Source organism: Myodes glareolus, chromosome 22, assembly GCF_982192425.1.
Source record: "Myodes glareolus chromosome 22, mMyoGla1.1, whole genome shotgun sequence".
Classification (NCBI taxonomy): domain Eukaryota; kingdom Metazoa; phylum Chordata; class Mammalia; order Rodentia; family Cricetidae; genus Myodes; species Myodes glareolus.
Window position 1 is genome coordinate 13911489 of NC_142047.1, and position 21970 is coordinate 13933458.

General features: G+C 41.5%; 1 pseudogene across 1 annotated transcript in view; it reads right to left on the reverse strand.

Moving 5' to 3' along the window:
- LOC146890265 (carboxylesterase 1D-like) overlaps positions 1–21970 on the reverse strand; it is a 90357-nt pseudogene that overhangs the window by 5407 nt on the left and 62980 nt on the right. The window contains exons 4-12 of the transcript XR_015736049.1: positions 16254–16410; positions 13835–13939; positions 12441–12545; positions 9215–9253; positions 5412–5552; positions 4516–4596; positions 3248–3395; positions 2060–2086; positions 294–300 (exon numbers count right to left, since the gene is read on the reverse strand). The product of XR_015736049.1 is annotated as a carboxylesterase 1D-like (transcript). The remainder of the gene's footprint in view (positions 1–293; positions 301–2059; positions 2087–3247; positions 3396–4515; positions 4597–5411; positions 5553–9214; positions 9254–12440; positions 12546–13834; positions 13940–16253; positions 16411–21970) is intronic.

A 21970-nucleotide genomic window follows, 5' to 3' on the forward strand; every position in this document is an offset into this window, starting at 1 on the left:
ACCCCCATCGGACTCATGTTTCACTCCCTTTCCCATTCAGCATTCTTTCTTTATTCAGTAGTTAATAATGGTATCCTTTACATAATTTGCAAACCACACCTTTTCTCAACCAGTCCCCAGCCCATGGCCTCTGAATCAAAATGGGAATAAAAGTGCTAGGTATCGGGGTCTCCAATAGCTCGGCTGATGTGATTTTGGAAATGACAATTCAATGCCCCAAGTTAAAGCTTGTGGGAAGCCTCATGAATAAGAGGAAGACAGAGTATCAGGGTTTGAAGACAAGCTAGAGGAACCGAAACTCTCAGTTAAGATCAATAATAAATTTTCAAAAATTCCATGAACAGATAGTTGGAGATCTTGAGAGTTTGGAGGCTTCGAGAGAAGAGAAGATCTATGAATTATGAACACATAAGGAGAAGATTTCCATGTACAAAGTACAGAAAATATTTTCGACAAAAACATAGAAGGAAATATCCAAAACCAGAGAAAGAGATGCCTGCCCATGTACAGGAGTTCGAGAGGACACCAAATGGAGGGAATGCTAAAGGAGCCCTTCATGTCCTAGTCTAGTTAAAGCACTGAAAAACAAATAAAGTGTAGTGGAAGATGCAAGAGAGAAAGGCCAGGTAACACATAAAGGAAGGCCAGGGGGTTTTATAGCTGATTATTTAACAGAATCTTTTCAATTTAAAGGGCTTGGAAAAGTGTTTGTCCAGTTCTGAAAGACCACAGTTGCAAATTCAACCATCATTTGTGAAAGGGGAACCAGAACTTTTCTATTATGAAAGCCGACTAAAGGAATTAACGAGCACTGAACTACTTCTGCAAAGGACCCTGAAGGAGTGCTTAAGACCAAAGAGAAAGGTAAACACATAGCAGAGGCCCCTGGGGAAAATGATAGTAGCATAATCAGCAAATGTGGAACAAAGCACCGTCACAGATCCAGCGGTGAGCAGTGGTACACACTGTGAGAGTAACACTGTTGCTCCTTGTTACCAAAACAAAAAGACCACACTAACAGTTGGTTTAAGAACGCAAGATCCTCATAGGAGAGGGTAGAAGGGGAGGGGAGAGGAAGGGAGTAGAGCAGAGAAAAATATATAGCTCAATAAAATCAATTAAAAAAGTAAGATCTACCTTTTTGCTGCCTCTAGGATATCAAGATAGACAGCACTTTGGGGTAAACGCATGGGGAGAAAAATGTTTTAAGCAACTGGAACCAGGAAAGCAAAAGGTGTAGCTATTCTGCTATCAGACAAATAAACTTCAAACCAAAGTAAATCAAAGAGAGAGAGAGAAAAAAAAAAACAATTCATACTGATCAGGGACAGTCTACAAGGAGGACATTTCATTTCTAAGCATTTGTGTCCAAAACAAGTGTACCCAGTTTCTAAAACAAATTCTATTAGCTCTAAGCTACCTTAGGCAACTTCAATACCCCACTCTCGCTGGTGGACAGACAGGTCACTTGGACAAAGGAATATAAGACAGAGACATATTAGAGTCAAATGAAATCAGAACTAGATCAACAAGGCACTCAGAGGCATTCTACCCAAACACTTCAGAAGAAAACATTATTGGCTGTTTGTGGAATTTTTACTAAATAGCATATAGATTCAGATGCAAATCAAGTATCCATAAAAGTAAGAGAGTTGAAGTAACTTACTGTATTTCTCCTAACAGTGGAATAAATGTAGGAATCAAAAACAAGAAAAACTACAGAGAATGCACAAACCTGCAGAAATTAAACTCTGCACTAATTAATGATGTTGAAGAACTCCAGAAAGAGTTAAAAACTTCCTAGAACTGAATAGATGAGACCACAATATACTAGTGCATGCTGGATAAAATGAAGACAGTCCTAAGAGAAAAGTTCTTTAGCTCTCAGGTCCTACATTAAAAAATCAGAGAGGGGCTGTCTTGATAGCTCAGCAGGTAGAGGCACTTACTGCACACACCCGATGACCTGAGTTCAATCTCTAGAACCCACGTAAGGTGGAAGGAGAGAATCAACTCTTTGTCCTGTGGCCTACATAAGCACATCATGGCACCTGTGGACCTACACCCACACTACTAAGTCCTGCCTCTTTCCATGGCTTTGCTGGTCCTTAGCAATTGTTCTGCTACTGTCAACCTCCCAAGATTTCCCAATGACCCCGCTTCCCACAGCGGCATTCTAGTTCCTCTTGCCACTTTACCTTCAGCAAGAGAGCATCTGCAACAGAAACTACTGGTGCCTTTTAATGGTTATTCTCAACGGTCAGCTCGGTTAAACTAAGATATACCCTGATTTGTCAGGGACATCTTTGGGTTTATTTGTGAAGTTATTTATAGAAACAGTTATATCATGAGGGCTCTGATCTACTAAATAATTTAATCAATTGACAGATTCAAAATTCTAACACAACCCTGGGAGGTGATAGAATTATGGAAGGTGGAGCCTGTTTTTGAAAGTAGTTTCCAGGTGGCAAGGAACTGGTGGCTATTATATACCCAGGACAATTTCTGTTGCTACTCTACGTGGTTTTATTGCTTTCTTGTCCCTATGATGTCACATGCTCCTTTATACTCTCCTAACATCACAGACTGAAACCTCTGAGACTCTAAGCTAAAGCAGACCTTTGTCTCTTAGGTGGTGTGCGTCAGACTCTCGGTTACAGCACTGAGCAAGGTAACTCTGAGAGTTGCTTACCTGTAGCCCTTGCTCTAGAGCAGACTAGCCTGACAGCCACAGGCAGCATCATTAGCTCTTGTTCCCCTTTCCCATCCTGGTTGTGAGACACATCTCTGTTCATGCTCACAGTAGATAAAGGTGCCACAAAGCTAATAGCCTTTTAGAGAAGTCTTCAGTCAATGAGATGTGGTTCCTGGTGGGTTAATGCACAGCTCCCTTGCCTCTCAGAAAAGACAGCCCTAAGGTGCTCCTTGTTCCCTAGAATTCTGCAGTTGTAGCTAAGACGGACACATGCTAGGCAGCTCTCCAGATTAGCACCCATCTTTTCTCTGTATCACTTTCTTACCAACTAATGGTGTTTTCTGGGATTCTTTTCTAAATTAAACTGCATGTGCACCCTTTCTCTCATAGATCTTTACTAGTAGAAAAAGCAAAACAACCTTTCAGGTCATATGGTATCAACTTTGAGTCTTGGTCTCAACAGGTTTCATTGGTATCTATATGAAGAGGTGGGCAGGCCAGAGACCTAGCAGGTGAACTTGCATCCATCCCCATCCAACACCTGGAACTCACCTCTGTGACCACGAGACACCATCACTGATGGGACGCCGAATATCACATCTGCAATCAAGTCCAGGAACATGTCTTTCTTTTTGGTAGGGTCATTTGTCCATTCTAAATACTTCTTAGCAGCCACTTGAATCAAATTTTCAGGAATTTTCTGAAATGAATCAGAAAGCGACCACCCAACCAGGTGAGAATTAGGGCTTCTTCCGTCAGTTAAGAAGGCTTCTCTGATTCTAAACTACTTTAATACTCATCGAACCCTCCTCGAGTTGCCCACAAGAGACTGGAATAAGCTCTCTAGATTCGCTTTCTCTTTGAAATTTTTGTTGATAAACTTTTTAAAATTTTTTTAATTAATTATTCTTTGGGTTCAGGTATCCAAGTCATATATTATTACTGTCCCACTGGCTTTGGTGGAAGAGACCCATGTGCATTAAGAGACCTCATAGATTAAAAACTGTTCTCCAGTGAGGGTTATCTTCAGCTGTCCCTACAGAAAAAAGTGACTTCTTTTTCTTGGTCCTGGTCCTCCAGAGAAAAGTAATTTCTTGGTGTTTTCCCCTGTTCTCTGGGGAAAAGACATTTTATGTCCTCACAATGACGTTCAGAATTAACATGTCTTAAAAAATGAAATGGAAAACGATATGGGTTATATGATTCTCTAGCTAGGAATTTTTCTTTAAATTTACAGAGTCTACAATATCTATTAACCTACAAACAACAGCATTCCATGTGTCATAAAAAACAAAGACCAAAAAAAATCTCTTTTTTGGTGTTTTAAAACAGGTTTTCTCTATATAACAGTTCTGGTTGTCCAAGAAGTTGCTTTGAGATAAGGCTGGAGTTGAACTCACAGAGATCTACCTGCCTTTGCCTCCTGAGTACTGAAATTAAGGGTGCCACATCCAGCCCTAAACCCTCCAAAATTTTTTTAACTATCTTGGTGTTCACTGATCTTATTTGTGTCCTAAGAACTCCATGAGGAAGCCCTGTGCCTCCAGGCCAGAGCTGCACTGGTCTTTGTTTCTGATCATCTCCATGGTCTTGATGTTGCTAGCTTTAAATAAACTTTTTCCTCTAAAACTTCTGAACTAAATGGGATTTTGATGGGGGAGTCACAAGTAGGGATTTTCACTCTGGGATGATAAAGTGGGAAAATCAAAACCATAGGAGCTTAAACTTAGGTTTTCTACCATCAACTTAGTCTGTGATTAGATAAGGTTACCAACCTTCTTTCTTTCTCAACCAATTCCCCTGATTCCCTAGAGCCTTACAAGTATTGGGTAGAACTGCCACAAGAGGGAATTGGCTGTCTTCTGGTCCAGTTTGCTTTCAGAGAGTTGATGGCCCATAATCTGTTAAACAGATGATTAAACATTATTAATCATGGAGAAGTAACAAAAGCAAAAAAAAAGGCCAACAAAGCAAACCAAAATGGAATAAGGTGGAATATGGGCGGACTTGGCAGACATGGGAGTTTAAGTGTTCGAGGAATAAATTCAACAAAACCCATGGGCACATATGAATAAATACAGGCAACATGGAGAGGACACTTGAAGGTATTGATCACATCAGGGAATCATGTTCCTTTAGGCAGGGAGAGAGCATTCAGACTGTGGTCATATAGAAATCAAGGGCTCAGGGATGGAGAGCATAGGCCACACGCTCCCAGACTCGGGTAACAGGTGAAACAAAACCAAGCACTATGTCTGCGTGTCTGCATTCCTGTGATGCCCCTGAAGTCTTTCTAAAAGTTGAAGAACTGTGGGACATGCTTCCCCATCCAAGTTTGTACTCAGAGCTTTGGTCTGGTTTTAGCATGCCTTCTAGTACTGAAAGCCACATTCCAGGCTGATACCAGGGTCCATTTTAGCCTGCTTGAGTGAGTTCTGCGCTGCCAATAGAAAGTTTGGTGGTGTGCATACAGGAGCCTGAGCCCCTCTTGAGTAGTTTCTTTAGAAAGCCTCCAATTACTAATTGCTTCTCTGCCCCACATGATGTAAATTGGCACTCTAAAGGGCATCATCAGGGACTCTCAATGCAAATTTACTTGGAAAATTCTAGGTTTCTTTGAGATATAGTTAATCTGAGTGCATAATCCTTGATCAGAGCAGGGAGGATAATGCTTGATCCCCTGTGGAGAGCATGTAAGCGGTCTATACATTCTCACCATTGGAATGAACCAGCCAAACTCTTGCTTGTTGATGCCCACCATGTAGGGGACAGTGTTGAAGCTCTTCTCAGCCAGGATCTCTTCTGAAGTCTTTGGCAGGAAGGCTCCATCAACCACAGTAGGGAGGAAGGGATAGGTCTAGGGAAGACAGAAATTTAACCTCTGTTGTCTTTCTGTCCTGTTACCTCCAATGCCCTCTCTGGCTGTCTAACAGCTTGTCCAACACAAGGACTCCTGTGTCTATAGCCACAGAAACCCGGTGCCTTAACAGTCCTTAAGTCTGGGACTCTCTAAGGGGCTGGCGCTGGCCAGATGATGGTGGTAGGGAGATAAGAAGGCCAATTTTCATCCAAAGCAGAATACATACTGCACAAAAATGTGTGTCAAAGTTCAGGCTATATATTGAATCTAAAATTCCCATTTATATGCTAGCTTGGGTTAATTATTATAGATAAGTCTATAAAGTTGCTGAAAGCATTGAACTAGCACATGTTGAGCCATTTCTCCAACAGGAGTTTGAGAGTTAGTTCCTGGGAGCCTCTGGTCACAACTGTTTTTTATCATCCTTCTTTTATGAGTTAGTTTCTATTTAGTGTTACCTTATATAACACAGCTTTCTTACAATTACTAGGTAAAAATTGGATTCATTTATAACAAAGCACTGTTTGGGGAAAGGCTTAGCATGCTTCTGATCCCAGTTCAGTTGAGTATGGATTTGATTTCTGTCTCACAGTCCTGCTTTCTACTATGCCCTTCTTTTCCTTTCCCATCCTTCCCAATCTGAATCACACACAAGACTGCTCTCCAGCAGGACGCCCCTTCCCTCCCATCTCCTGGCAGGATGCAAGTCTCTGTTTTCTCTTTTGGATGCACTGTGCTGTTGCCTCATCAATACTGAATTCAAGACTAAAAACCTCACAAACTAAAGCTGAAAGGAGCTCATCTAGCACGTGTGTTTTCTCTGGAACGTGCCTCACGTCCACCTGTGCTTGGGGACACTGGGCAGTTCTTCTTCAGTACGCTGGAAGAGCAGCTTAAACAGAGAAATTAATGCAAGTAGTAAATTACCGTCAAGATGTCAACATTGCACACCTCATGAAGAGGTCACTTCTGAATATGGGAGAGGAGTCAAGAAGATTGAGTATTGGGGGCTGGAGAGATGGCTCAGAGGTTAAGAGCATTGCCTGCACTTCCAAAAGTCCTGAGTTCAATTCCTGGCAACCACCTGGTGGCTCACAACCATCTGTAATGGGGTCTGGTGCCCTCTTCTGGCCTGCAGACATACACACAGACAGAATACTGTATATATAATAAATATAAAAAAAAGAAGATCAACTATTGCCTCAATTTGACTTGAGATGGGACTTGAGCTTCTTGCTGCCCAGTACTTGTGGCACAAAAGCCCAGCTGTGTCAAAAGGGTTGAATTGGGATTGCAAGTACATTTTAGCAAGTGACTTCACAAGCAGAGAACATATGAGTAATGAAGGCATACTGCATGTGTTTATCTCTATCTACTCCTGAGTGCTATGGGATACAAAGTCAGTTTTTAGAAGTCATTAGCTCCTTCTCAAGCTGTCTAAACTGAGACCTCACTCACTATTTGAAGAAAAAAAATCACAAGTATGGAGCCAGAATCAAATAGGCTGACCAAATAGAATCTGTCCTGGGTATAATGACTGCTGCCTTAGAAAAGCCGGGTGGTGCAGAAGGCTCCGTGGAGAACTGCTCATCTGAAGGAAGATACACTGGGTCACACAGAGCTTGTCGTTTTCCATCTGAAGCAGGACCTGAACAAGAACACTCTATATATAAGTAAAGAAAAGGCAGCATTTCCGTAGGAGGGAAGGGCTCAAGCCAAGAGAGCAGAGTCAGTGCTCTGAGCTAAGTCATGGTGGTCACAGAGGCCTGGAGCCTGCTCTGGGGCAGGGTTAGAACGTCAGAGGGCAGAGAACTTTTTCTGTTTAATATATGGCCCATCTCTGGTATTCAGAGATGTCTTCAAGTACTAGTTCCATGAAGGAAAGGTGTTTGTCTTTACTCAGCATCTGTAATTCAAAAAGCCAAGGTCCTTATCTCTTTTGGGTCTCTAAGCAAAGTCAAGATTTTATCAGAAGGAAGAAGATATATTCTAATATGTGTTCACAGGGACAGGTCTGGGAACCTCATGCGGAATCAGAGTGAATAGAGAATATGAAGGTAGAAAATAGTAAAAGTGCAAAAGCCAGACAGCAAGAGACCATGTGGAACAGCAAATGCACGGAAGATGGGTATCAGAAACTACAAGCACATAGTAATTATCTCACTGATGTTTAGCAAGTTCTCTCAAATTCCTTCAAAAATATTTCAACTTTAATCATACCTAACCACTCCTCTGCAGTGTAAACTCTTCCTACCTGATCCTCCTAAACCTGCTCTGCCCCTGGCTTATACAGTAAATTTCTACCCTGCTGCCCAAATGATACTGCAAAGCTAGACATGAAGCCCTATACTTGTAATCCCGGGACCTGAGAAGCTGAGACAGAAGCATCACAAGTTCAAGGACAACCTAGCCTTTACAGTAGGGCTGTGATTCAAATCAAAGTAAATAAAAAATAAGATAGCTGTGGTAGTTTGAATAAAAATGGTCCCCACAGGCTCATAGGGAGTGGCACTCTTAGGAGGTGTGGTCTTGAGGAGTAGGTGTGACTTTGTTGGAGGAAGTGTTACTAGGGGAGCACTTTGAGGTCTCAGAAGCTCAAGCCAGGCCTAGTGACTCACTGTCTCTTCCTGCTGCCTGCAGATCAAGATGTAGAACTCTCAGATCCTTCTCTAGCACCATGTCTGCCCGCATGCCACCATACTCCTTGTCATGACAATATGGACTAAACCTCGGGGCTGTAAGCCAGTCCTGTTTAAACATTTTCCTTTGTAAGAGTTGCCGTCATCATGGTGTCTCTTACAGCAATAGAAACCCTAACTCAGACAATACTATAATATCTAAGCTTACTTTGTGAAGCCCACCAAACACCCATCTCTTGCTTAATCAAAATCCGAGCCTTTCAAATGCTGCTGTGCTCTCCTCGCTTCCTCAGCCTGAAGCCCGTGCTTCCCTCAACATCCTCCCCTCCAAGCACTCTGGCTTCCTGCAGCAGGTTTTGCAGTGGCTCTTCCCGCTGCCTGCAACACTGTCTCCAAATTTCCTAACATCTGGCTTTCTTCCTAATCAAGCCATCTTGTGTTGGCTGGATATATCAAACTAATAGTCAGCCCTGTCCCTATCTCCAGAGTTATCCTCTAACTCTTTGTCTGACTACAATCTGATACACCCTGCATTTTATTTGACCTTCTGTTGTTCTCTCCCAGATCCTGGAATGAAAGAATCCAAAAAAGGCACAGAGCGTCATCTGTGCCACTGCTTTGCCCCAGCTGGTAAATCATCTCTTGCCAAAATGGTAAAATTTGGATGGGTGGCTAAGTCTCATTTGATCTTCACAGAGTTTTCAGGAAATCCCAGGGGAAAACTCAGAGCAGGACAGTAGAGACCACCTAGCTAAAGTCACTAAATGCCAACCCCTGCTGAGAGGTAGGAGGGAGGGAGGAGAGGGAGCACACTGCTGGAGTTTCCTTGATACTAGGAGACTGCACTGGGAGTCAGTACAACCAGACCTCTGGTCTTCCTCCCTGTGTTACTGTAACAGGTGACTTTCCCTCTCAGGACACACAAGGAATGACTATAATGTCACAATGGAGATTTTGTATTCATAGCCAAACACTGTTAAGACTCAACATTTGTAATTGTAGGGAAGAAAAGTTCCTTACCTCTTTTGGGTTTCCAAGTAAGTCCAGTTTTAAAAGTTTCTATGAAGATAAAGGCAGAAGATGTGTTAAAAGCCTTCCTTGCACAAAAGTTGGTCATTTGGACTATGCCTCCAGGGTACCAGGGTTCTCTCACCCGCAGATCTTCCCTGCCTGTGCTATCTGGGAATAAGCATAGTATGGAACATGTTGAGAGACATTAGCAGCAAGTGGGAAAAGCCATAGGACCCTGAATCAGGACTGGTGGAGCCCTGGAGAGGATGTCTTCTGCCAGTGCCTTTGTTACTCTTCACAGTCTTCCCCTACTTGTTCCTTCTGGTAACAATGCCTCAAGTTTCCTCAAGAAAACAGTGGAATGATGGGAAGTCATGGTAGGGACTGGATAATCTCAAGAGAGCTGGGGTTGGATGTGAGAATGATGATAATGACAGGTTGTTTCTCTCTCCTGCATTTCCAAATTCAAGATTTTGGATATTTGTGTGTAAGATCATGTCCCTGAATGTAGAGAGTCATTCAAGAATGGCTATAGGGTGGTGTTCATCCAAGAGAGTCCTACACATCACATCCATTGCTGACATTTGGGAAAGAGACTGTTTCTAAGCAAATAAAATATAAGGTTAGAGTTCTATTATCTTTCTCTTCTCTAAGAGACATGATTATCTGGATAGAAGGTAACAAAGATTGGAGAGCTGAGACATATAGACAGGCAGATTCTCAATGATGTCTTTGTAACATCTGGATCTAGTCATGTCTTGAAATCTCTGTCCAGAACATCTCAGTTACCTGAAGATTCTGTTACAACCGTTCTTTTTTTCTGATCTAGAATTCTTGACATGAGTGGATTTATCTTGCACCAAAAAATCCTCATGCCTACAAGCTCAATAGCATTCCTCCAGCCCACCCTTTTCTCTGCTGTGGTCACCAAGATTGTTGTGGTTATAATGCTGAGGCAGAGAAGCATAGGAAATAGTTTAACAACCTGTGAGTTTGCTTGACTTGGACTACGGATATATGTCTCTTCTAACTACATGCACATGGCAACCTAGGACTCTTATTTACATGTACTTTGTATCTACACTCCTCATCAAACAATATTTTATTGCAGGTGCAATTGATTGGCAGCCTAGGACCCCCATCTGCATTAAACTGGCTGCAGACATATACCACTCAAAACAATAGAATGCATCTTTTCTATCCCTAACCACTATAAAATCTGCCCTCTCATAGACAGCTTTTATTCAAGCATATTTCAGAACCTATCTAGGTATAGAAAGTAGGGGTTGATTGGGCCTGAACTAGTTTTTGGTGCATATGCAATAAGACAATCTGTGCCCTTTGAGTTAACTTTTAGTAGAAACTTTCTGTGTGTCATTTTATGCTTAAACATTCTTGGGTATGCATATAATAAAAATCAAATACTTCATGGTATGGGCCATGCACTGCACCAAATGGCGTACATAGTCTAAGCCTACCAATCAAAACAGGGATGCACCCACACTATGTCTCTTAGAAACTGACCTCTTTTGGTCCTCATGAAAGGAAGTCACAAACATCCTGTGGAACCCTTAAGTACACTCACTGCTGGGGTTCATTGTCACTCTTGCCGAAGTAGTTCTTTCTGATCTACGTTACTATTTCACCTTTGAAAAATTCCCTTCCTTACTACTATGAAATCTCTGAGGGTCCACATTTCAATTCTTTGAATAAGGGTCTAATAACATGGACACACCCATACAGATCCCAACAACTGGTAAGAATACTATGCTGTAGCTATTATGTATCACCTGGATGGAGAAGTATCTGGGAAGACTGCTACACTGTATGACATGCCTCTATTAGTGAAGGGAACACTGTGTATGTGTTTGAGCATGTGTGTGTGTGTGTATGATGGAGCAATAGATAATCATGGGAGCCCTTCCTTAAGATCTCAGATCATCTTGAGGTGTCCTTGAATTTTAGGCCCCCTGCATTTTCCTAAGTCACCAGCTATTTCTGAATAGCCTGGTTCTCACATATCAGAACATAGATATATGTTCTCACATATCACATAGATAATGTTTGAAATGTTTTCTTTCTTCTAGTACTAGAATATAGCTATCTAAATTTTTGAACATCTTTTATTATTTTTATGAACTTCATGACCAAAGTACCAAGGCCATATTTATTCAAATCATGGACAAAGAGGGAGAGACCTGCCAGGGTTTGCCCAGGAGTATCCTAGAATGTCCATTGTCCAGACAGAGAGGCCAAGAGCTCAGGTGATTCCTGTGCTTATTTATATTAACATTCTCCCAATCGAGGTGGTAGTTCTGTGATGGAATATTCCCATGACTGCTCATAAATCCTCAAATGTCACTTCTCCAGGAACTATTGCCTATAATTATATAATTATATTGCTATATAATTATTATCTCTCTTTACTGTCACTTTTATCTCACTTAGTACATATCTTTAAATTTCTACGAACAGTTCTGTGTAAGATGGAACAACGTCCCATTTTTGTCTGCATTATTTCCACATATATTGGATGATGATTGGCAGATGATAGGTAGTTTGATGGATGTGTGAGGTTAGTTGATACAAGTATGACTGGAAAAGATTAGGAAAATATAGATATAAGTTGACTGGATGGTTTATAGATTATAAAAACATTGAAAAGTCGACTAATGAAAAATTAGAAATATATCACTAACTTTTGATGAGAGAATATTAACATACAGGATGAGCAAAAGCATGAATTGATTGAAAATCAATGAACAAATGGGGAGATAGCTGACTATCTTAATATTCTATTAAGACAGAATAAGAAATTCTGGAAAATTGGGCTAGAAAATTATAACTTAGTTTCTGTATCAAATAATATTGTGATATGACACACTTCCAAAAAACTTGCTGAATACTTTCAGTACCATGAATTCAGGAGGGTGTTTACTTGCAGATCCTAAGATACACCCAAGAGCAAAAATGTTCACAAAGTGAGCTTCCCTACTTTTGGAGGGCTGTCATACAATTTTTAATCATGTTATTATTGGAATACCTTTACCATACGAGTTATTTAATAATAAGAAAGGGAAAATGAAACTCACAGCTAGGATCTGAGAACAACAGATCTGAAAGACAAGAAACTGTTATATGCAGTTTGTCCAGGACAAAGGACAGCTAAGCAGATGAAGATTGGAGTCAAGCACATAGAGTGATGGCCACTTGACTGTAGAATGGATATACTTACCATTCTTTGTGAGGTCTCCATGAGTTCTTCCTCTGTCTTCTGGCGCAAACAATGAACCATAACAGCTGATGTGGTAGTTTTACATCCAGAAAGATTAGCAACCAGCTATCAAAGATCACAGCCAACAGCAGAAATCAAAGGCAATGACTATACCCTCCACTAATGTACGTAATGGACTCTATCTCATATTCATTTCTATCTAAGTCTCCCTCTTTGTATCTATCTTTCTCTCTATATCTGTCTGTCTGTCTGTCTATCTATCTATCTATCTATCTATCTATCTATCTATCTATCTATCTATCTAGACCATCATACAGTTCTGGTTGGTCTTGAGTTTGCTATATAGATTAGGTTTATCTAAAAGTGACAGTAATTCTTCTGCCTCTGCTCCTCAAAGTAATGATATTATATGCATGAGTCACTATGCTCAGGTTCCACAAATTCTAAAGACAAGTTTTAAAAATGTACTTGTGGTGATTTGAATAAAAATGTGCCCTATAGGTCTATAGAGAGTGGCGCTATTAGGAGGCATGGCCTTGTTGGAGTAAGTGAGGCCATTTTTGTGGAAATGTGTCACTGGGGGTCTTTGAGGTCTCAGATGTTCAAACTATGCCCGGTGTGGGACACACAGTCTCCTTTTGCTGCTTGTGGTCAAGATATAGAACTCTCAGCTACATTTCCAACACCATGTCCGCCTGAATGTCATCATGCTTCCGGCCATGATGATAATAGACTAAACCTCTGAATTCTAAGCCATCCCCAATGAAATGTTTTCCTTTATAAGAGTTGTCATGGGCATGGTGTCTCTCCACAGCAATAGAAACTCTACCAAGATAGTACTCTAGTCCAGCAAGTCTGGTTGGTGATCCTACAGAGTGTTATTGCCTCTGATACTAACTGGAATAGTGAAATTTGAATACAGAAGTAGTATCTCCATTACTGTCAATTATCCCTATTAATATATTTATCTCTAACACCACAGAATATGCACAATCCTCCAGAATTTCAGTGCTTCTAAGGAGGTCATTTGTTATGGAGGTTTCAAATATTACTTCCTTCTCTTCCCAAATAGTTGACAGTAGGTATGTCATAGAATCTCTTTTTTTGCCTCAGTTTCTCCACACAGGTGAGGATGATGACTGTGCCTATTTTTAAGGAGATTTGATGTACATGATGTGACTAAGACGTGCAGGATCTCAGGGCATCTACACAATGTTATTCATACAAAGGGGCCTTGGACTCTGCATAGTGTGGTGCAGATGGAGTCATAGCAGTCCTCCCATTCTCACTTCAGGCATCCGTTGAGCATTTAAGATGAACCCCGTGGAAAGAAAAATCCCCGAGGACCCCAGGAGAGCAAAGGGCACAGATGCTGTTCAGAGTGGTGTATGTACCTCAGCAACAGGCTTGACATTTTCTGTAAACATAGCATTAGTGAGGACCACAGCACTCTCAGAAATGGCCCTGTGGAAGAGGTTCTTGGCCAGAGGAGAAAGCACCTGGAAGGGGAGAGAAGAAGAGGAGGAGATATGCTTACAAAGGTGGTCAGTTACTCTTTAAGGTGTCCTCCAGCTGCTCCTCTGCCCTGGCCATTCCTCTGTGGACATGGCAGATGTCATTTCTCCTGGTCTGCTTCCCAGAGATCTCTTTGGTTTGACATCCCCAAGAGAACATCAGTGGGATGGAACAGAGACCAGAGTAAGAAACAGAGCAAGAATCATGTGTCAGGTGCTTAAAAGAGCAACTGGAAAGACGATTTGTTAATTCTGTGCCACAGAGCCTGTCCTATCATTCCCATTTGTCAGAATATATCCTGGGAATAAGATCGTGGAGGCCTGCAAAAAATTTAAAGGGCTTATTCTTTGTCATAGTAAAACTTGGAAACAACTCAAGATCCTAATATTGCAATATTTGGCAGTAAGGATTTATTCTGACCATGAAATACTATGCAATTATAAAAGATATTGCTGAAGAAGCATTTTACAGGTAGGAAACTATTTATGTTGTATTACATATTAAAATTTATTTAGGGTAAAATAATGAAAGACCAAGTGTAGATATATATTTGGAAGAAAAAGAAAAAAGGGGAGCGATTATACATGAAATAGGAAAAAGAAAGATTATAGGTGTATGGAAGAAGTCAGATAGATGATATAGACAGCTAAATAAAATTCTGGGTTAAGATTAGAGAAATAAAAATAGAAATATTACAGTAATAATCCCTAGGTGGTAGGGAGATCAACAACATTTTTCTTTTTTTCTTTTTTTAATTTTTTTAAAGATATTTATTTATTTATTATGTAAACAATATTCTGTCTGTGTGTATATATGCCTTTTGGCCAGAAGAGGGCACCAGACCCCATTACAGATGGTTGTAAGCCACCATATGGTTGCTGGGAATTGAACTCAGGACCTTTGGAAGAGCAGGCAATGCTCTTAACCTCTGAGCCATCTCTCCAGCCCCAACAACATTTTTCTTTGCATTAATCTGTATTCTCTTTTTTTTTTTGCTTAAGCATTTCCCCTTCTGAGTATGAAAAAAAATATGTTTGAAAAATAGAGAAAATACATTAATATTAATTTTCTACTCAGCTCCAAGGCAGTTTCTTACAGCTCACAGAACCTTCTGTATATTCTCTAAATATTAATCAGGCTCGGTCTCACACACCAAGACACTTCACATTCCCCGTCTGCACCTGTGACCCATGTCTCTGCTCCATCCTTCCCCATTCTACCCCTCCCTCCACTCTCACACCTACTTTCCCAGGACATCCAGGTTCTTCACAGTTGGCTGCCTCCCTCTTGGACATGTGAAGCTGTCAGACCTCAAGGGAAGCTCCACTCTGTCTTTGGACCTTAGGTTTTCTTTGTGAGTGGTTCTGGCTGGAAGCCAAACAAGGACACCTGACCTAACTCATTCTGGAACTCACACTCCCGTTTGTACTTTTTACCATCACTACATTTCAGAAAAAGTTATATGTGTGTGTGTGTGTGTGTGTGTGTGTGTAGAACCTGAAATTTCTTGAGTTCCTGCATATGAAACTAAGAAATTGTGTGTGTGTGTGTGTGTGTGTGTGTGTGTGAGAGAGAGAGAGAGAGAGAGAGAGAGAGAGAGAGAGAGAGAGAGAGGGAGGGAGGGAGGGAGAGATGGGATTCCTCTGTGTATGATGTGAATACCACTGGTTAATAAAGAAACTTCCTTGAGCTTATAGCAGAGAAGGGCAGAGCTATGGGGAAAACTAAACTGCGTGCTGGGAGAAAGAAGGTGGAGTCCAAGAGAAGCTGTGTAGCCCCACTGGAAACAGACCCCAGTAAGCCACATCCTTGTGGTGATACACAGATTAATAGAAATGGATTAAATTAAGATGTAAGAGTTCGCTAATAAGAAGCTAGAGCTAATGGGCCAAGCAGTGATTTAATTAATACAGGTTCTGTGTGGTTATTTCGGGAGTCTGGGCTGCCAGGAAACAAACAAGTGGTCTCCAACAACGTGTGTGTGTGCATGTGCGCATGTGTGTGTGTGCGTGCATGTGTGCGTGCATGCGTGAATGTGTGTACATGTGTGTTTGTGTGTGTGTGTTTGTGTGTGTGTGTGTGTGTGTGTTTGTGTGTGTGTGTGTATGTGTGTATGTAGAAACTGAAAGTTCTTGAGTCTATGCTTGAGCTTCCCTGGGTAAAGGGCCATTGGACCTTAGGTCTCTGCCATCTGATGATGTGCTGTGAGTACAATTTTGTAAGACAAGATGTTCATGACTGGATTGAATTGTGGATGGATTTTAGGAGGTACAGACACATAAACCCAGGGACACTTACAAGAACAGAGACACTGAAAGCTCCTGCTGACCCTCCAAAGATGGTTACAGAGCCTGGGTTGCCCCCAAAGTTGGCAATGTTGTCCTGGACCCAACGTAGTGCAGACACCTGGTCTAAATGACCCCAGTTGCCCTTGCGGTGTTCATCTCCTGTGCTGCAAGAGAACAGATTAGTGTTTAGGCAGAGATGTCATGGCAAAGCTCGCAAGGATCTCAATACCTCAAATGGGCTGGATACTGCACACTTCAGTCCTGACACAGAAGTCTAGCTGGATCTCACTTTACAACAATGCTCTATGTGGGGTTCTAGGCTTATCTTCTAGCAGCTGTGTACCAAGGGACCAGCATGCATTCAGCACTGCTCTGAGCTAGAGCACAGCTGGGAAGAAATCTCAAATCTCTGACTGCATTCAGTTCACACTGCAGACCATGAACCAGCAGCTGAAAAGACAATGATTCCAGATAGAAAAAGAAAATCAGGCAAACACCATGGCAGATGTGGCCTGTGGGGTGATGTTTTATTTCTTTTCACTGGGAAAGCCCTCTTTGAGACACTGATTTGAGTGGAGACCTGAATAAAATGAGGACACAGCCTTGGGACTGTCCGAGGAGTGGAGTTAGACTTAGAAGAAGCAGCAGGAGCAAAGATTCCAGGGTGGGGGACAACAGTGTAGACGTGGCTGCTGTGGGCCTTGGAAAGTGCTTTTGTGTCATTATAAGGGACATGGACACACTGCTAAGAGACAGCACAGGTCTTCGCGTCTCAGAGAACACTCCAAGCAAAGTGACTGTCATATTAAAATGGCAGGTATATAATAATAAATTATTCTAATAATTATCCCTGCCACAGACCCAGAGCATTGATTAGAGTGGCCAGAGAGTTTTGCAGTGGCTGCTATGGCATGGATAAAGCTGTTCACCAACAGTTCACTGCTAGGATTCTGGTCTCTACTGTGGTATGGCACTTTTTTTTCTCAAAGTTTATTAAAATACAAAAGTCTCCATTTCCGCCCCTCCTCCCAACTCCCTCCCACTCCCCCCACTCCCTCCCCTCCTCCCTCTCCATCCCCAAGAGCAGTCAGGGTCTCCCGCCCTGTGGGTAGTTCAAGCTCCTCTCCACTCCCTCCAGGTCCAGGAAGGTGAGCATCCAAACAGACTGGATCCCAGAAATCCAGTATATGCAGAGGAAACAAGTCCCAGTGTCACTGTCAATGGCTTTTAAGAAAGACTCCTGGCCAGCCACATTCAGAGAATCCGGCTTCATTCAGAGAATCTGGTTGGATCACGTGCTCGCTCAGTCCCAGTCAACTGGCCTTGGTGAACTCTCATAGATCAGTCCCCTTGTATCAGTGGATGATCACACCCCTCGCGGTCCTGATTTCCTTTTTCATGTTCTTCCTCCTTCTGCTCCTCATTTGGATCTTGGGGGACTCCGTCCGGTGCTCCAATGTGGGTCTCCGTCTGTATCGCCATCCATCATCCGATGAAGGTTCCCTCTGATCTTGCCTTCCTTGTTCACGTTCTCTTTCCTTCTGCTTCTCGTTTGGACCTAGGGAGTTAAGTCCAGTGTTCCAATGTGGGTCTCCGTCTCCATCTCCATCCATCGCCAGATGAAGGATCTATGGTGATAAGCAAAATATTCATCAGTATGGTTATGGGCCAAGGCCAGTTCAGGCACCCTCTCCTCTGTCCAGAGAACTATCTGGGGATCTCTCCTTGGACCTGGGATCCCATTTATAATCAAGTCTCTAGTAAACCCTAAACTGACTCCCTTAGTTGAGATATATTCTTCCCTGATCCCATATCTATCCTTCCTCCCTCCCCCCCTCCCAGTCCCCTGAGCATTCCCCCTTCCTCTCCTGCTCCCTTCTCTCTAACCCTCTCCCCTTCCAACAACCCTCCTACCCCCCCCCATGCACCCGAGGTTACCTGGGATTATTCCAATAGACCCAGGTTACCTGGGTCTATTTCCAATCTCCAGGAGGAAAACTACCTGAATTTTCTTCAGGTTCACCCTCCTATCCAGCTTCTCTAGGATCACGAATAATAGGCTGAAAGACCTTTAAATTATGGCTAGAATCCATTTATGAGTGAATACATACCATATTCCTCTTTTTGGGTCTGGCTTACCTGACTCAGTAAAGCGTTTTCTTTTCTTTTTTTTATTATTTTTTAAATTTTTTTATTTTTTTATTTTTTTATTTAATTTTTACTGGGAACCCCTCCAGAATCAAGTCTCTTGCAAACCCTAAAATGGCTCCCTTAGCTGAGATATAAACCTCCCTGCTCCCCCAGCCATCCTTCCTTTCTCCCCCTCCCATTCCCCCAAGCCTTCCCCAATCCTCCCCCTCTCCCCTCTCCCTGAACATCTTCCCTTACTTTCACCCCCCCACCCACCATGCACCCGAGTTTGCCTGGCAATCTTGCCTAGTTCCACTATCCAGGTGGATAACTATATGATTTTCTTCAGGTTCACCTTCTTATTTAGCTTCTCTAGGATCACAAATTATAGACTCAAAGACCTTTAACTATGGCTAGAATCCACTTATGAGTGAGTACATACCATATTCCTCTTTTTGGGTCTGGGTTACCTCACTCAGTAAAGCGTTTTCTATGTCCATCCATTTGCATGCAAAATTCAAGATGTCATTGTTTTTTTACCGCTGAGTAAAACTCTAATGTATATATGTTCCACACCTTCTTTAACCATTCTTCTATTGAGGGGCACCTAGGTTGTTTCCATGTTCTGGCTATTACAAATAGTGCAGCTATGAACATAGTTGAACAAATATTTTTGTAGTATGATAGGGCATCTCTTGGGTATATTCCCAAGAGTGGAATTGCTGGGTCCTGAGGGAGGTTGACTCCCAGTTTCCTAAGAAACCGCCACACTGATTTCCACAGTGGCTGCACAAGTTTGCATTCCCACCAACAATGGATGAATGTTCCCCTCACTCCACATCCTCTCCACGTAGGCTATAGTTAGTGTTTTTGACTTTAGCTATTCTGACAGGTGTAAGATGGTATCTCAAAGTAGTTTTGATTTGCATTTCCCTGATCGCTAAGGAGGTTGAGCATGACCTTAAGTGTCTTCTGGCCATTCGAAGTTCATCTGTTGTGAATTCTCTGTTCAGATCAGTACCCCATTTTTTAATTGGGTTAATTAGAGTTTTAGTGTCTAGTTTCTTGAGTTCTTTGTATATTTTGGAGATCAGACCTTTGTCTGATGAGGGGTTTGTGAAGATCTTCTTCCAGTCAGAAGGCAGCCTTTTTGTCTTACTGACAGTGTCCTTTGATTACAGAAGCTTCTCAGTTTCAGTAGGTCCCATTTATTCATTGTTTCTCTTATTGTCTGTGCTACTGGGGTCCTACTTAGGAAGTGGCCTCCTGTGACTATATCTTGTAGACTACTTCCCACTTTCTCTTCTATCAGGTTCAAAGTGGACAGATTAATGTCAATGTCTTTAATCCATTTGGACTTGAGTTTTGTGCATGGTGATAGATATGGATCTACTTTCATTCTTCTACAGGTTGATATCCAGTTATGCCAGCACAATTTGTTGAAGATGCTTTCCTTCTTCCATTGTATACCTTTAGCTCCCTTGTCGAAAATTAGGTGCTCATAGGTTTGTGGGTTAATATCCGGGTCTTCTATTCGATTCCATAGGTCGATTTCTCTGTTCTTATGCCAATACCAGGCTGTTTTCAGTACTGTAGCTCTGTAATAGAGTTTGAAGTCAGGGATGGTAATGCCTCCAGAAGTTCCTTTATTGTATAAGTTTGTTTTGGCTATCCTGGGTTTTTTGTTTTGCCATATAAACTTGGTTATTGTTCTCTCAAGGCCTGTGAAGAAGTTTGATGGGATTTTGATGGGGATTGCATTGAATCTATAGATTGCTTTGGGTAGAATTGCCATTTTTACTATGTTGATTCTCCCAATCCAAGAGCAGGGGAGGTCTTTCCATTTTCTGGTATCCTTCTCAGTTTCTTTCTTCAAAGACTTAAAGTTCTTGTCAAATAGGTCTTTTACTTCCTTGGTTAGAGTAACCCCAAGATATTTTATGCTATTTGTGGCTATCGTGAAAGGTGATGTTTCTCTGATTTCCCTCTCTGCTTCTTTATCCTTTGTGTATAGGAGGGCCACTGATTTTTTGGAGTTGATCTTGTATCCTGCCACGTTACTAAAGGTGTTTATCAGCTGTAGGAGTTCTTTGGTAGAGTTTTTGGGGTCACTTATGTACACTATCATATCGTCAGCAAATAACGAAAGTTCTACTTCATCTTTTCCAATTCGAATCCCCTTGATCTCCTTATGTTGTCTTATTGCTATTGCTAGAACTTCAAGCACTATATTGAAGAGGTATGGAGAGAGTGGACAGCCTTGTCATGTTCCTGATTTTAGTGGAAAGGCTTTGAGTTTCTCTCCATTCAATTTGATGTTAGCTGTCAGCTTGCTGTATATTGCTTTTATTATATTTAGGTATGATCCTTGTATCCCCAGTCTCTCCAACACCTTTATCATAAATGGGTGTTGAATTTTGTCAAATGCTTTTTCAGCATCCAATGAAATGATCATATGGTTTTTTTCTTTCAGTTTATTTATATGATGGATTACATTGATAGATTTGCGTATGTTGAACCAGCCCTGCATCTCTGGGATGAAGCCGACTTGATCATAAGGGATAATTTTTCTAATGTGTTCCTGGATTCGGTTTGCCAGGATTTTATTGAGAATTTTCGCGTCGATGTTCATGAGTGAGATTGGCCTGTAATTCTCTTTCTTGGTTGTGTCTTTGTGTGGTTTTGGTATTAGGGTAACTGTAGCTTCATAAAAGGAGTTTGGCAATGACTCTAATGTTTCTATATTGTGGAATACATTAAGGAGTGTAGGTATTAGCTCTTCCTGGAAGTTCTGGTAGAATTCTGCATTGAAACCATCTGGTCCTGGGCTTTTTTTGGTAGGGAGATTTCTGATAACAGCTTCTAATTCTTCACGACTAACAGGTCTATTTAGATTGTTCACCTGGTCTTGGTTCAACTTTGGTATATGGTACTTATCTAAAAAAATGTCCATTTCTTTTACATTTTCCAACTTTGTGGCATATAAGCTTTCGTAGTAAGATCTAATGATTCTCTGAATTTCTTCTGTGTCTGTGGTTATGTCCCCCTTTTCATTTCTGATCCTATTAATTTGCATGTTTTCTCTCTGCCATTTGATTAGTTTGGATAGGGGTTTGTCAATTTTGTTGATTTTCTCCAAGAACCAGCTTTTTGATTCATTGATTCTTTGGATTGTTTTCTGTGTTTCTATTTTGTTGATTTCAGCCCTCAGTTTGATTATTTCCAGTCTTCTACTCCTCCTGGGTGAATCAGCTTCTTTTTTTTCTAGAGCTTTCAAGTGTGCTGTTAAGTCTCCCATGTGTGCTTTCTCTGTTTTCTTTATTTGGGCACCTATTGCTATGAACTTTCCTCTTAGCACTGCTTACATAGTGTCCCATAGGTTTGAGTATGTTGTGTCTTTGTTTTGATTAAATTCAAGGAAGTCTTTAATTTATTTCTTAATTTCTTCCTTGACCCAGGGGTGATTTAATAGTTGACTGTTCAACTTCCATGAGTTTGTTGACTTCCTGGGGGTAGCATTGTTGTTGAATTCTAATTTTAATCCATTGTGATCTGACAAGACACAGGTGGTTACTAATATTTTTTTGTATCTGTGGA